This window comes from Fundulus heteroclitus, chromosome 3 (genome assembly GCF_011125445.2).
Source record: "Fundulus heteroclitus isolate FHET01 chromosome 3, MU-UCD_Fhet_4.1, whole genome shotgun sequence".
Taxonomy (NCBI): Eukaryota; Metazoa; Chordata; class Actinopteri; order Cyprinodontiformes; family Fundulidae; genus Fundulus; species Fundulus heteroclitus.
This window is the reverse complement of record NC_046363.1, coordinates 10,350,386-10,367,885: the sequence shown is the minus strand read 5'-3', so window position 1 is coordinate 10,367,885 and position 17,500 is coordinate 10,350,386.

Here is a 17,500-nt window from a genome sequence, read left to right as displayed (position 1 = left end):
AAGTAATTATTAAGGGTATTCGGAGAGAGCCAAGGTATGCGGCAATCACTTTAATTGCTGTAAACAGTCAAATATACTCATGCGTAATGCTGCTTGGTGGATGCATTGGCACTGTTGGAAGACCGTGCACATGGGAGAATTGAGGAAACGTGGCAAACGTTCAGGTACAGCTGTGATCTATAAAGGAAACTTGTGTGCTGGTGTGCGTGTGCATGGTTTTAGAAATCTGAATATATTTGGTGTACGCCATTTTTATTTCTTGGCATATAGTACACTTTTGGTATGGATTCCACGCAAAGTTTTATGAATGAGACCCCTCATCCGTCTCAGTTTGACATTTTTTGTAAAAAAAAAATGCCCTGAATAATCATGGTGGGCAGCTCACAAGCCCACCGAGCTGCATTAAACAATGCTAACTGTGTTAGCTGGGCTACCGGCTACTCGCCTCACAACAGTAATGCCTGGCCCACTGCATGTCAACTCCAACAATTCACCTACATGACACAGTTGTAGCATTATATTGAATCAAACTAACATAGCAACAGAAGTCTAACAAGACTAACACCAACAAAAACAAACAATGGACTTCATGCTGTTACTCACCTGTCCGGAGGAGAAAAGCTAGCTTTGAGTCAAACTGGAGCTGCTTCTGCTCGAAATGCTTTCCATCTTGGAAATGCAAAGCCTACGTTAATCCTTGTTTCACCTCTTTCCGTATGTGACGACTTCTTTACCAAAGACCTTTGTGGTAATAACGGGTCCTGTCATCTTAAGCCTGGCTTTGTAAACAAGAGACTGGTGAACAACACAGAGTGATAGTGTGTGATGTCACACTATATCCCATCTAAAAAGATACCATTTGTTCTTCACATCACTATTCTTTTTAGTTCTGTCTAAAATAATGAAATTTCGCTTATTGATCCTTTAACTCGTGACTGAAGTATAACTTAGTTTTTTATTTTCTTTAGAAAGAGCTAATTAGTCTTCTGAATCAGTGATCATTTCATTAATCAGTTAACATCTAGAAAAAATAAGTACTGAAACTAAATGTCTGAAATCCAAGCAGAAGAAAATATGCTGAATCACAGACATGTGCACCCAAGTTAAGCTATGTGGCTAATGAACAGGATTTAAGAATGCTACATTTTTAATCCATGAATCCACACTTTACTAATCTATAAAAATTAAGACCATCTTAACGCAGGTAACATCAGTGTAAATCCTCAGAGCACAATGTGTCGTTACAGTGGCACAGAGCTCTAAAGGCTCATCCCAGAAGAGAAAATTGTTGCCAGGAAAGTGGAAGTGCACCATCTTACCTAACGTGCCACTGTGCTGATCCAGAAGAATCAACATGGAGGTTTTATGTTTTTCTGTGTTTTTAAAAGGCACATAGGCACAGTGCTTGTAACTGCAAAGTATTTGTACAGATATTGTTGAAAAAAATCTGGTTGTACATATTTGAAACACTGAATATGATATTTATATATTTGCAAATGTCCTGACTTGTACTTTGCTTTGCTGCTATTTGGTCAGTTTTCAGGCTGTGTTGCCCGAGAAGCTCCTCTGGACAAACCACACCTCTTGTTTTGCACCTTTCCTGGTATCACTGTCAAAACACAAAAACAGATTTTTGTCGAGACAAAACTAATGTCTCCTTTGACCAAGGCTTTAAAAGGATATAGTTTTACCTCATTGCAGTAAAACAACAGACTGCATAACATGACCTTGTTGAGTGAAAACCGCAGTATACCACAATGTTGGATGTTTCCATCCTTTATAATGATATCTTTAAACATTATTAAAGTGTGACCCAAAAAAGATCCAAAGTGTTGGTATAAATGTTCAGACAGAGGTTACACAGATTTTGTTTTTCACGGCAGTGGATTTGAAAACGGCTAAAAAATTAAATCTGCATCCTATTCATCCCTGATGGAGTCAAAGGTTGTTTCCCAGAGAGCAGAGGAGATGTTGTTGAGGACAATGCTTTATGTAGAGCTGACTCTGCAGATGTCACGGCTGTAGACACAAGGAGTTTTTTATTTATTTTTTATTGAACCTGTAACTGACAATAAAATCCTCGAGGGCTGTGCTTTGGGGGTTGTGTTGTTGGCACATATATTTATTTGAACTGAGGCTAACTCAATGACTGCATTTAAATTATGCATTACAGCAACATCAATTTTCTTTCAAACCTGCAGACAGACACAACACATTTCACAAATTGGTTCTTGGAGTGTGAAAAATAATATTGATAAAATGTAATTGAGGATCAACAATAGGATGTTAAAACAGTTAACAACTTAATTGTTGGAAAACCATGTTGCAACCATTTCAATGCATTGTATTGAGAGTTTATATTGATAGACAAACACATTCAAGCTTAATCAGTGGAGAAGTAGAATGAAAAAGATTTTAAAAAAAATTCAACTAAAGCACTTTGTGGCAGGAAACCAACACTGCACATCATCCAAACAGACCATCCGCTAGGTAAAGCATAGTGGTGGCACCGTCAGGCTGTGGGGATGCTGTTCTTCAAGGACAAGGAAGCTGATCTAAATAATGGGAGGATGCTAAATACTGTCCCAAAAGAAAACCATTTGGCATCTGCAAAAGATTTTAGACTGGTGGCATAGGTGCACCTTCCAGCTGGAAAACAGCCCTAAACAACGCTACAATGAAATGCTTTAGATCAAAGCATATTCAAGTGTTAGAATGGGTTAAAATCCAGACTTAAACCCAGCTGTGAGTCTCCCGCAACACTTAAAAATTGTTGTTCAGAGATTCTTCATCTAATATGACTGAGCTATTTGTTTGCAGAGAATGGTAAACCATAATTCCTGTACCTGTGATGTGCGAAGCGCGTGTTGTATGATCTATTGACTCGGGAAGTTGAATACGAATGAATGCTGCACTTTTCAGACTTGTATTTGTAAGAAGTTGGAAAATGGTGTGTCATTAGTTTTGGTCTATCAGATAAAATTCCAATAGTTTGGTAGTAATGTGAGAAAATGTGAAAGAGTGACCTGTAGCAAAGCACTGCTTGCCTTCAGAACTCACTCAACATACACTTCTTTGAAGACAGACAATTGGTGTTCTGCTTTGATTTCATGCAAGGTACAGATTTAACACTTTTGATTTATTCATTTTTGACACAATAATGCCAATCTGTTCAGTGCTTTTGGTTTACGGAGCTTGTTGTGGTGTGATTTTAACTGTTCTGCTGTGATGTAAAAAGATAAACAAGAATATGGAAAAAAATACATTTTCTTGTCGTCTTTCAATCTTTTTTTTTTTCCTGCTGGACTGTGATTCAATGCTTTTGCCTGGATTATGTTTCATGTAGTGGCATATTATGAAATGATATTAAACTGTATTTACCTCAAGAGATCTATCCATTTCATGAAGAAAAATGTTTTTTATTGCATTTTCTAAATTCTTGTGTGTTGTCACAAATGTTATTCTCACGCCTTGCTACGGTTTTTGCTTCTATAAAAAGAGCTTCCCCACAACCTCATTTTTACCACAAATCAACCATCACTTATTTCACTGCCAAAAGAAAGAACGGATCTGTTTTGGTTCCCACCATGCCTCAATGTTTTATTTTTTTTTATTTCCTGAAAAGATATGAGGGGCCTGAAAACATTTATTGCCAGTCGGATCAAAACAGTGATTGTAGATAAAGTCCAAGTTGAAGATTAAAGCCTTATTTAGTTGCACGTCCATCATCATTGTCTACATATTTTGGGTAAGGAGAGAAACATTACACTAGATGTAACCGCTGGTTGAAAACATGTTTTTTTTTAATACACTGAAAGTATGTCATACTGGAATCGTTGGTTTTAACAATGTTAGTTGATCCCAACAGACGTATTGCAATTAACACATAAACGGCTGTTTCAGAGGAGAAGGGCTGTGAGTGTGCTATGATTGAAGAGCTGGAATAAAGTGCTACCTTCCTGCTCCAGGGACCAGGGCTCGGATCTAATCGTTCCTTTCTTGTTAGAGTTTAAGAGCAAGGTCAAGGATGAAAGAGAGAAGCATTCACACAACGTAATCTTCTGATGAATGTCAGTATAGAAGTCATAAAGAGTTCAGGTAAGGCCAAATAACTAATTTCTATCAGATATATGACGACATCTGTTTTGTCTGGTAGGACAAAATGTGAGAAGGACACTTACAGAGGTCTTTATAGTGTAAAACAGCTTACAGGGAAATGTTCTTTAGTGCCAAAGGTATTAGAATGCTTGCCTTTACATGCACATGAATGTCACTGACATATTGTGAGGATTAAGAGTGAGTTTACGGGAATGTTTGCCATTTTTTTTCCTGGAGGGCATTTGCTAGGTCAGGTGGTGATGTTGATGGCCTGTCTTGAGGTGTCTCCTCTAACTCATCCCAAAGGTCCTCTGCTGGGTCATTGTCAGGATGCTCCATACAGAGTTCACTCATCCATTACCTCACTGAGATTGCTTTTTGTACTTTAGTACAACCATGTTGAAGCTGGCAGAGGAACTACCAAACTCACTCGACAGAAGCCAAAAAGGGCAGTTGTTATAGAGTTATGTTACCATTTCCTTTCAGTTAGCAAATCAAAAATGGTGTTTGTTGGGTTAAATAAAAAAATCTTCTGGTAAACATTACATCATTGTTAACATAAAGTGGACAACTGCCCTGGTTCATGGGCTGTTTCTGAATAAAGATTGTCCCAAATGTTTTTATTTACTGCAGCTCATTTCACTAGAACTAAAGGGTCAAGTTCAACACCTGAACAAACACTCTCACAGCATTATCCAATCAGTACAATGAAACCATGTTCTCCAGGTAACTTTAAAACCCTGATTTGTAATCTTATCCAACAGTCTCATAAATAAAACCAAGCCGATATTAATTACTGAGGATTATTTATTGCCGTTTGTGTTTGGGTGGGAATTTACCATCTGGTATTTGTTTGGGCAGGTGACAGTGATAGTGATGCAGTGCAGAAACAGTTTGTCACTAAATGTTTAATCAACTTTTTTTTTCAAAAAAGAAAAAAAGCTACAATTAGGATGCCAAACCTTTTCTAGTTAGTGTTTTAAGGAATAGGCTTCCTTGATTCTTCTGCTACGAGTTGTTAAGCTACGTTCACATCGAACACGATCAAGGCAAATGGAGTTAGTGATTAATATGTTATTTCTACGTTAAGACACGTTCAGGAGCAAATTAACAGTCCGTGATGCAAACGAGGCATTTTGGCCAATGCAAATGGCATGAATCTGGTGAACAGAGCAAAATAAAACTGCCAGTAAAGCAAAGCTAAAATTTTGATTGAGTTAAAAAATCAGAACTTTTCTGTCAATTTGCGTTGTGTCAAGGGTGCTCTTTGTCCATTTATTGAAGCACAAAAATGTTCCTTATGTGTTACATATTTAGACAGTACAGTAACGCTGCATTTCTATTGAGCAATGATGGATTTACTGACCGAAGATGCCTGTAGTTCGTGTCGCAGAGGGATCTGTCCCCTGATGCAGGGCAGCAGCTCCTCATACTGGGCCCTGGACAGACGAAAGCACCACTGGAAGCGACCATCATCCAGGTTCAGCTATAGGGGGTGGTACTCGCCTAACTGAGAGAATCTCTGGAGGATCTGTTGGACCCAGGGGCGCCGACACTGTTGTTCAGCTTTCCACATAAAACACAGCACCGTGACTCACTTGGTAAAGTCCATCTCCGCCACAGTAAGTTGAACAGACAAGAGGAACTTGCAAGCGGATAGACAGTCCTCCTTTTGGATGACACGGCGAAGCAAGCTTGGGGAAACCTGACACCGTACTGACACTGCGGATTGTTTTTGAGAAAGAGGCGAAATGTCAAGCAACCAACGGCGTAGGCGAACATTTGTCTTGTTAGTGCTTGGTGTCAAAATACCATTCAACACAGGCAGTAGTTTACTCTTAAATACAAAAACTGCTACATCTCAAACAGAGGTATAAATGCCAAATCCTCTAATGTCTACTGCCAAGCAAAGGCATAAACGGGTGAAGATGGAGGATGCAGAACGTAAAGCCAGAGAGAAGAGAGACAGAATGAAGGCACCCGGTGTGAAGATGGAGTAGTTGGTCATTTGGTAAGTGGCAACATTAGTGAAACAGGGAGGCAGGCAGGGGCTGTGGGAAAACAACAAGGGCTAAACATTTTAGTCAGCATCATCAAAATGCCAACTCTAAACCCACATAGTGAGTAGCACATAGAAATAATGTGTAATGAACATACCAAATACCATTTGTTGAAACCAAAATGAATAGTACATTTTTCCTCCCTTTGGAAAATGTATATACAGGTTCCCAAATGTGTATAGAAGCAGTCTGCATGCCTAGACCTGAATCCAACGACTTGGAGAGGTGTCTCAACACTTAACAAAATAAAATGTCTAAAATAAAGGTTTTTACTGTAATGCCTTAGGCGAAATACCTCACAGTAATAATTTCACAGTTTTAAAATCCCTTTTATGACACAGTGTTTACGGTCACCAGAGTAGAAGAACAAAACCATTTTTTTATTAAGGCTGAGCTGTATACAATGCAATATATTAAAGTATAATGAGACAGGGAACATTAGGTTATTAGTACAGTATGATAACATGTTCAAGAACATAAAGGAATCATTGCTCTGACAATTTACGCATTGAAGAATCTCGACATAGATTTGTATGTTACTGCCTTATTATGCTTTTTTTCCATGTCACTTGTAGTTGACATGGAAAAAAACAAAACACCTACAAGAAGATTCAGAAGATTTTGCAGTTTTCCCAGTGAAGTCATCTGCAGATGCCAGGCTTTAGCATGCTCAAAACCTTTTGCAGATCTTCCTAAATTCCACATATAAGTTTGAATCAAACAAGGACTCTGTGGAGGGAGCCAACGATTAGGGTGATGGCAGCCTAAAAGATTCAGAGCTTATCACCAAAGATAAATAATCAAAACACCAGTAGAAACATCCAAAAGTAAATATAATGGAAGCAATTATGAGAAGGGTTTGATTGCTGTTATGCCGCTAAAGATTTTTCAAATATCTAAATCGTTTTTGACATGCCATGGTTTATTAAAATCTATTTGAAAAGCTGAGAAGTATTTTTCAATTAATTAACTATGTCTGATTATCTTCTGAGATATTTCCCGGTTTTATTTTTAAAAAAATTAAATAAACTTTATAGTTATATGAAAATAATTTTAAATCTAAATCTGCCAGGGGCATGATTTATTTTGGATTTAACTGCACGTCTCCCAAGCCATCCGCACATACATAGGAGACTGACAACATCATACATAAGAAGATTGATCCAATTAATTACAATTAAACTAGGGTCTATGACCTAGCAAATAGTTTTCCTTTCCTCTTCATTTCTGCATTTCACTTTTTAAATACATGTGTCACATGACCATAAGATGTCAGATTTTGTCAGTCTTAAACATGCTTTGTCATCTGCGGTACAAAAGCATAAAAAGGAAAAGGCACCAGAAAGACTTCAGCCAAGGGTCATACACTGACATTCAGCCAATCGTGTTTTCAGCTGCAAAGCACGGTATCGTCAGTCTGCATTCTTGTTCACAACAAAGGCTGCACACTCTGTAGTAAACTGATAGTGTTTGTTGTCAAAAAGGAAAGAAACATCACATTGTTTTGGCTATGCTGCAAAGCATTACAAGGTGGCTGCCAAGAAAGAAAAAGATCTAAGCTGCTGCATTATGGAGGAAAAAGCGGACAAGGAGAACTGAGGACGTCTGTCTGCAGCAGATTTATGAGCAGTCTGTACTCCGACAGGTAAATAAAGTTTTGCCAGACTTATCACTAATCCATTAACCTGAGTATGACCACTTACCTTCTGGCAGAAGATGCACCTTTTACAAAATGCTAATTAAACAGTTCTAAATTTCATTTCTCCCCTCTAAATCTGTCTCCAGGATGCACCCCCGACCGGCCCTTGTTGCACCCAACATTAAAACACCGTCTAACTCTGCAACCTTGAGTTGGGCCATCTTTTCTGTTGTCTGTGCATGTCTTTTTGTTGCTCCTCCTGAAGGAAGTTATCAAGACAGTGCTTGGTATGAAAATAAACTTCCCTGAGATGAAAAGGTATATTCCATCCCATGGCACTATATCATATGGTATTCTGTAATGTTCTAGCATTATCCTGAAGTTGAGCTTCTAAAGTTTGAGCAGTGATGATAACGCTTTACGGTGTGCCATAAAGAGACCTAAAGTTTATTGGTGTCATTTTCAAGACCTCCACAGTTCTCCCCAGCATATTTAGTTTATGAGTGCGAGTGGAAGTTTTAACAATCATAAATAATTTATGAGTTTACTTGCTTTTAAAGGACTGACAACTTTAAATTATGAGGAAGCCCACAACCTTGGATGAGAGGCGATCAAACATGAGTTTTCTCTGCACGCTTCACCATGACTCAGAACTCATGCTCACCTTCCCTTTTCCCAGTGGCGGCTGGTGGTGATAATTGTAGGGTGGGCTAACAGATAATTATTTATATGTAATAAAATGCTGCAGGCAGGATTCCAGCAACAGAAGTCTAAGCGTTATGCTGACGGCCATGACAGCAAAACGCCATGACAACCTTTTTGTTTAGAGTTGCCTCTGAAAGTTAATTTTCTATTTAAACTGTTGTGGTGAGCTGGAACATCACCACGTTAAGTTTGTAGTCCAACTTATCTTGACCTACTGCTATTATTCCACTTCAATGTGCTTTAGTCTGTGTGTTGTCTTTCATGTTCTCTTCACGCCACGGACCGCGGAACCGGTAGGGCCGGTACTTTTGATGATCAAACATGTAAAATAATATATATAAATAAATTAAATTATTCAATAGCTATTTTTTCAAATGCACAGTAGTCTATGGCAGCAGCATCATTCTCCAATGAGAAAGCAATAAATCATCCCATCTAAAAATGTATTGGCTGATTGTGTCATGTGATGTAAACAAAAGTTTTCCCACACAATTGCAAGCCACCTCTGCGCTGCTTATGACTGCCGCTACTTCGTTTGCTTGGTTAGCTTAGTTAGCTTCGTTAGCTTAGTTAACTGTGTCCACTACAAGTGCTGAGAGGTGTTTCTCGTCCCTCCGTCGTATCAAGAACTATCTGAGATCTACAATGACCCAGAAAAGACTAAATAGCTTGATGTGCACACACACGGGGATCTTTTGACCACAGTGGATGCTTTGAGGATAGCCAGGGACTTCATCCAGCATAATGACAGACGGAGACACTTTTTCTGGAATATTTAGAGCGGGGGTGAGTTTGACTTTTCTTTTTAATGTATTTTTATTCTGTAAATATTGTGTTAGCTGTAATATAATGATTGTAAGTGGAAATAAATCCGGGGCGTGTGTGCTGGAACGTCAGAAAAAAAGTTCAATAAAGATTCGGTGCTGATTTTAATTATAACATGGCAGACACTTTTATCATGCTCAGGGACCACAGCCTATGAGAAAGCAATAAATTCTGGTGTCTAAAAATGGATTGGCTTGTCTTGTGTCATGTGACGCAAATCAGTTGCGTGATTAAGAGGATGCTGATGTTTTATGTGTATGCGGGCGCGTGCGTATGTGATGGGTAGTGGTATTGTGAGTATTGCCTGATGGGTCCGACCAATTTGAAATGCGTTCCGCGGTTCATGCTTCACGCTCAGCACTTTGAATTTTCTCGTTACTCAAATGTGCTATACAAATCCACATGCCTTGCCTTCCTGTTTTTTAATGATGCAGTGAGCATTTAGATTTAACGGAATAATGCTTTATAATCCAAACCTGCTTTAAAGTTACCCACGACTTTTTCCCTGCTCTTCTAGCTGAGTCTCGGGTTCTTAATGATGCTGTTTGTTTGCTACTGTTGTCTAACAAATCTCTTAGGACATTGCAGTGTGGTTTCTCTCCGGCGTCCTGCCAAACTCCAAAAACATGCGTGCTGGGTCAACAGCCCTTTAAGTTGAGTGTGTGAATACGTTTTTGTTCGTCCCTTGTGTCTCTGTGTTGCCCTGTGTGGCGAATCTCGCCTCTCGTCCAGTGACGGCGGTGGATGGGGATAATATCAACGGATTGGATACGCATGCCGTCTGGATGCGGGAGAATGCTATATGAAAATCGGACCATACTAGGTTTGTCCTACATCACCTGCAGACATCACAGGGATTATGACAGGCTGAGAAGCTTTCTGCGAATGCTGCGAGTTATTCCTCAGTGCTGTGTACCCCAGTGGAAGAAAACCGCTTCAGACAGCTAAGTAAGCCTAGGTTTGCTGCCTGAGCACATGGGCGAATGTCATTATTATACCAGCTTAAGTGTAACAGACACAAGGGTGAGTGAAATACACCTCTTACAAAACAAAAAAGTCTATGATTTGAAAAAGCTTCTAGGCAGCTATGACAGCTCTGGTGCACTTCTGAGATAAAAAAAAAATACATAGTGAGAAGATAATGTAAATGATTCAGAAGTATCCTTTCATGAAAACTAATAAACTGCCTTTACCAGAAAGAGACACTCACCAAGGAATACATAAAGTACACATCCACTGCATAATACCCCATTTTTTTTCTTGCTGAGGGAAAAAAAAAAATTATTTCTAATTTTACAATGACACCTTGAGCTCAGCAAAGGCTTCATCCACTTCATCTCACAAGAGGAGAGAGCAAAAAAAAAAGAAAGAAAGAAAGGAAAAAAGAACCACTCTCAGTGCAAGTGGCAGAAAAAACACAGCACTCTTTCACTGGCTTACCAAAAAACAAAGATGTTGCTCAATCTGCCGAGGTACAGACAGTGCAGCCCCATTTTCCCTAAATTGGCTGTTACCTAATTGACGTTAATGGGGGGGGGGGGGGGGGGGGGTGAGGTTGTTCCAGAGAGAATGAACAGCGGTGCAGCCTGCAGAGGAAATGTTAAAACAGGGAGCCAGACTGAAAATGTTGCTCTTTAGGATAAAGCGGGATCGCAGTGGTTTGTCTAATCTCTGAATATATAAGTATCATCATAGTTGCTTCCTTTAACACTTTTAGATTTCTACAGAAGTACTTCTGGACCATTGAGTGTAAATGTCTGAGTCAGGCTTAAATGATTAGTGTAAATTAATTTCAGAATGAAGATAAATGAATAAAAACGCCATGGCGGCAGAACACGAGTGAGGTGATGAGTGGGTGAGTCAGGCAGGTACACGAAGGCAGGTGAACAGAGGTGACCAGAGGTGACTGTAATTACCGGCAGCAGCTGATCTGGCGGGAGACTGAGGTGTGGACAGAGCCGATTGGGCGGTGGCAGGGGACTGATGGCTGAGGGGAGTGGAAACTAATTAGTCCAGAACAAAGCAAACAAAAGCCAAAATCACGACAGAGAGGATGTTGTTTGATCGGCCTACAATGCAACCACCTGATTAGGGTGAAAAGAGAAATGTTAAGATAATAAAATGATGCTGTATTTCACTGGTAATGTTTGTGGGTCAAAGTAATGGCTTCAATCTTAGAGTGTGTTCACTGAGGATAGTTAGCACAAGGTAATGCTTCATATGCTCAACATTCACACTATGACCAAATTTATGATAAAGTCAGTATGACAGTCTATACAGAGGATTTAATTAGTCAGTTAAAGCCCATTTTAAAGATGAAAAAATGTTTCATTTATGATGATTTTAGATGCTGGATCAAACTAACATTCATTGAGAGTAGTACAATGAAGCACTTAATAACAGTGTTGCATTACATCAGGAAGGTCCTGGGATCACATGCTGGCCTGGGCCTTACTTTCTACAATTTTCCCTTGCATGTGTTGCCCTGATTTGGGTACTCTACCTTCCTCCCACTATCTGAAACCATGCATGGTGGGAATCATTTATACGGTCTCTCAGATGTAAATTATTTTTTTTGCTACTATGGGTTTTGCTTGTACAATCATGCATATTGCATATTTTTCTCCCTTCGTTGTGCAAATTGGCTGCTGTATTTTTTTTCTTCGGTTTAACGGAATATTGAATTTCTTATCTGATTATCATTAGTCTTTCAGATGCAAAGGTACACTTGCACATGCCTTGGCTACTCCGAGACGCTGTTGTACAATCATGCATATTGCATATTTTTCTCACGTCGTTGTGCAAATCAGCTGCTGTGTTTTTTTCCCCCTCTCTCTTTAACGGAATATAGAATTTCTCACCTGATTATCATTAGTCTCTCAGATTCCACGGTATACTTTTACACACCTTGACTACTCCGGGATGTGGCTGTACAATCGCTCATATTGCATTTTCATTTTTCTCACACCATTGTGTAAATTAGCTCCTGTCTAACTTGAATATTTATTATTTTTTGACCTGAACATGCCATGTTATTATATTATCAATAATTGTGCGATACTTACTTTGGTTTTATTTTTTTCTTTACTTTTATTTTAGCCCTTTTAATCAGTTCATTCTCTGTTGCTTTATATTTAAATTTAGACTAGATTAGCTGGTTTTTCATCACTGATTTAGTATGTAACTGTGTGTTTTTACCACTGTCACACGTGAATGTCCCGATTGTGGGACAACAAAGTAGTCTCCTATTCTTATTCTTATAATATTTGCATTTCTGTCCTACGTGTCGGTGTTGCTTGACACAGGCATTCTTCGGAGACCTTTGGATAAATTTTACTCTTTAATATCGGTAAAATAATGTTGACACAGACAAATAATGTCATAGTGCAAACTGCTGACACTGTTATTTTATTTATTTTGATACAAGAAGGTGCCTTATTGATCTGTATGACCGACCCTGAAACTTTTCCTAATATCTTTAAAACGACCGCGGCACAAATTGAAATGTTTTAATACTGAACAACCCAGCCTACACATGTGAATCCACTCTCTTGTGGCCCACTGACTGATGGGGCCCCCTGTGACCCTGCAAAGACAAAGTAAGCAAAGTGGATGGATGAAGAAAAAACATTATCCTAAATGACACCTCTTTTCCACTATAATTACAAATAAAAAATGACACGTTATTCACTTGATGTCATTCTTGGGGTTGAAAACCTAACCCAGTGTGCCGAGTCAAACCGGCAACCCAACCCAGTTGTGTTAATTCAATCCAGGCATGAATCAGTTAAACAGGGCTGGGTCAGCATCCTAGCCCAAACTCAGTATTTTTTTTTTTACCAAATTATTAGAGTTTAGTTATGATTGCATGCATGATGGGTTGTTCTTTATCTTTGTTGGGCATCTTTGTAGTGAACCAGCGAACCAGTGTAGCCTGCCCTTCGTCTGGCCTCAAATAAAGGCACCAGCTCCTGCCATGACACTGACCAACATTGTGTGGGTATAGAAATGCAAATGTACCAATTTTCATTTGCATTTCTTAAATCCAAATGTTTTGAGACAAAAGGATTGCAAGATTCAAAAGATAACCCTTGAGCTGTAAAAGTGTGTTTCTGCTGTGGGCGCCCTAGTTCAGGAGAGAAAGTCTAAGAAAACAACCTTGGTAAAGATGTGGTACTTTAAAGATGACCATAAACCATCAGGGCATATTCATGCACAGCATAAAACTATTTCCTTTTATGATGTTCCAAAAAATCTTTTGAACTACATTGTGTCAGTTTTACATTCCTTAAGCATAGTTTGTCTTTTCTTTGTTGTGTCTTGATTAACCTTGGAAGAATTGTCAAAGTTACTGTAGTTCTGTTTATAACAGGGGGCACATTCGTATTCGGTAGATATGTAAAACCGTGCGCTCATGCACCACTCTGGTTGACGCACACATGATTAACGGCAACACCAGGTTCGCTGCGTCTTTACAAAACAGGTTAACACCATGCTGGGAATGTTTGTGCTCTGGTAATTATGAGGGATACAGGAGGAGTTAAGACAGAGGTAGCACACAGTGGGTCAAAATCAGAATCAATTAGAACGAGTGCTTTCCTTGATTCAGGAAAAATGTTCAGGTCACAGCAGGTCAGTTCTGGCTTTTTGCAGGAGAGTCAGTTAACGAGCTGTACTCTCTGTGGGGAAGAGCGAGGATTTATTATTTATGTGTGGGGTAATGTCCTTACATTATACCGATAATTTGTCATATTTTTGTGGGTTCATTTTGGATTTCTTTTTTTTTGTTTTTCTTTTAAAAGTCAATATAAATGATTTTGAGAAAAAATATTTTTACCCTAACAGATTTCTTCTGGTTTTTCTTTTTTTAATCATAATATTAATATATGCCAATCAGGCGTTTTACATTGAGGCACGACAGTACATTTGGTGGGTTAGGCTCTTCTGGGGAGGTTTGCTGCTGTTTTGTCCTCACAAGTCTAAAAGTACAGTGACGGCCATGATAGTCAGCTGATGACATACTCAACGTTAATCAAGACCAGCGTTCAATAGGCTACATCTATGAGGTGAAACATAAAGCTGAGATATGCAGGAACTGATTTAGTGAGCAGATGGAGCTCATTTTAAGGCAATAAAACTAAAACGCCAATATCATAAATTATTCCAGAGATCATTCCAGGACACAGTCTGAAATATTGCTCTATAAAGATACACATAATAAGACGCTGGATATAATTTGGAGTTGAGTATGAGTATCATACACAAGTATTATAAAACCTTTCTCTCTTTAGCTTTCATTTCAGTGAATGCACCCTTTTCACTTTTTAACTATCTAATCTAAGAGTTTATTTTTGAAAAGGACAAGATCATCAGCTTCTCTTTCTATTGGGGTCCTGCAGGAATCCAACTGGCATGTAAAGGAAAAGCTTCTGGCCAAAGCATGAGAGCTAGAGTTGGACACAAAACCTGTCTTGATTCTGCCCATTGTTGGGTTCCCAGTAATCTGCCTTCTGGGATGCACTCACTCACACAGTTTTATTTAAAAGTAAGAAAGGTGCTGGAATACAGCTATTGTTGCATCTAGTGGTGGTGGCAAATCCATCAACCTAATCTACCGTATTAGCCTCAGCCATGAAATATTTCTGCACTTGACAAAAGGATAACTTATACATATTTTTTTTTTCCTTTCACTTTCCTGTGTTGACTTCGAGGTCGCTGTGATCTAGCAAGATGCAGGCTAGGCAGAGACCTAGCGGAGTGAAAAACCAATTACCACCACAACACATCTGTTCCCAGAAAAGCATTAGGGTAACAGCATGGTCTTTCCCAACTGGAGAGCGTGGTCTGAGTCACAGAAGCATTCTACCTAAAAATGTTTCCTGGGTACATGCAACCTTCGTAGCTTTATAACACATCTGAGTGCAGAGGAGAAAGAAATCATTTAAATTTATTTTTCTCTCCTCATGCAATGAAAAAAAAAAAAAAAAATCATTCCCCGGTGGGACTCCAGTGGTAACTGAGAGTGAAAGATGCAAAAGAGAGAGGAAAAGCATACTTAAGCATTACTGCAAATAGTGGGGCAAGCTGTCTCTAAAAAAATGCAATTATTCAGTAATGTCTAGTAAAATTGCATTCCCAAATAGGGGAATGCATTAAAAAAAGGACTGATATCATGAATGTCAGCGGTTTAAAAGGTCTCATTCGTCTCAGCATCCAAGGCAGCTTCTCGAGTATGTTCGAGTGAGTTTGCAAAAGATTGCCTCCCAGTACCGTTTAGGAAACAAATGTGTTGAGTGGCTCTGAATACAATTCTGGGCAGGAACTGAGGCCGGTATTACAGTCTTGATATTTGAAAGCAAATCGCCTGATTTGTATTCGGGTCAGGCTTTGCAGTCATGGCTACAAAGGCTAAAGAGGTCCCTGATGATGGAGTTAATTCCCACTCCTTCACTCCGCTGCTGAGAAATCAACTAATTCCCATCACCCTGAATGGAGCACTTACAGTACTATCTGTGGACAAATATCCAAGATATTAATGCACTGATGAAGCCTGAGGTGTAATAAAGACTACAGACCATGTACCGCTATTCATTAGCTATGGTTTCAAAAGCATCTCTTTAGAATGACTTCCAGAGTCATTAGTCTCCAATATTGCCTCTTTAACTGCAAGCACCCACCATTACCCCAAAATGTAGGTAATCCAAGGTCCTTTTGCTTATTAGGTATGGGAAGTGTGTGCTGCTTTTGCTATTTGTCAATTTTTTATTATTATTTTGCAAGGAGGTGGCTAATAAACTGTTAGAGGTTCTTCCAGGTCCTCGGATGGGATCGTCTGTACACACTGCATTAGACGCATACCTGACCGCGGCATATGATGCTGAGGAGTGATGCGTTTCTTAATGGAAATAAACACGGGGTTCATCGGTGAGCACGCTCTCCTTCAGAGGAGCTGAAAGCTTTCTAATCAATACCCGAAGCACATTTCTCAACAATCCCTTTTGATTGACTCGTGCTCACAGTGAGGCATGCAAATTTGCCAAGATGATTGTTATATCTCGCATGGACACGGGGAAGGCACATCAACACTATGGAGAACTAAATCTAGTTTTCAGTAGCCACTAACTCTAAATGAAACTATTCAGTTGGAGTCAGTCATATATTGCTTACAGTATTACCTTTCGTACAAAAATAATCCATCTGAAAACCCTAAGGTGTTGATCCGCTGATCTGCAATGCCTACAAGGAAGCTCAAATAGAGACAAATATTTTCTCATAAAAAATGAAAATCAATATCCACAGAGCTAGCTTAACTGGGTCACAGCCAGCCTGAATGGTGCCTTGTATTTGTGAAATCTTGTGCTTTGGAGATACGTGGATAGAATAAAGCCGAGTTCTTTCATTTGGATTTCTTTCCGTCTCACAACTAAAAGTTAAAAGTTTACTGCTTGCTATGTTAGAACTTTCAAGAACCTTTAACTTAGCCAAGTGACGACTTAAGCTATGAGAGCCCTCAAACCATGTCCAGTCTGTTTTCGAAACAGGGGTTTAAATCCAGTCTGCCACAAGGAAAGATGAATGACTGGCTGACCATCTAGGGATGAAAGTTCAATACGCTTCAGTCTGGAGTGCCTGAGTGAAGAAGAAGCACATTTTAACCCAACATGCACACACACACACACACACACACACACACACACACACACACACCCACACAGTTCATGGCAAGTCTCCTTGTCTCTATACAAGCTGACTTGTTCTGGTCTGCTGAGGCTGCTGTGCCATTTAGGGCAAGTAAATATACAGGATGCCTCATCGCTGTTAGCAGTACGCACCGTACAAACATACATACACACATTACTGCATGTAGGTATGGGTTTCAAAGACTTAACTTAAAAGTCAAGGTTTGAAACTTTGGATTTTGCTTTTATTATTAGATATTATTAAATACTAGAATTTGCTCATATGTTTCTAGCTTTGTCTGCCTGAATAGATTTCTAAAAATAACATCCAATACCAGACATTCGAACTGCCACTCAGTAATTGATTTTTTTCCCCCTCTTAATATTTTGATGGCTGTTATTTCCTCCTAGCCAAGTGTTATTATTTTTGACTTAACTCTACTCTTACTTGAGTAGTGTTTGGAAACGATTGAATCATTTGAGGAGCCCTTGTG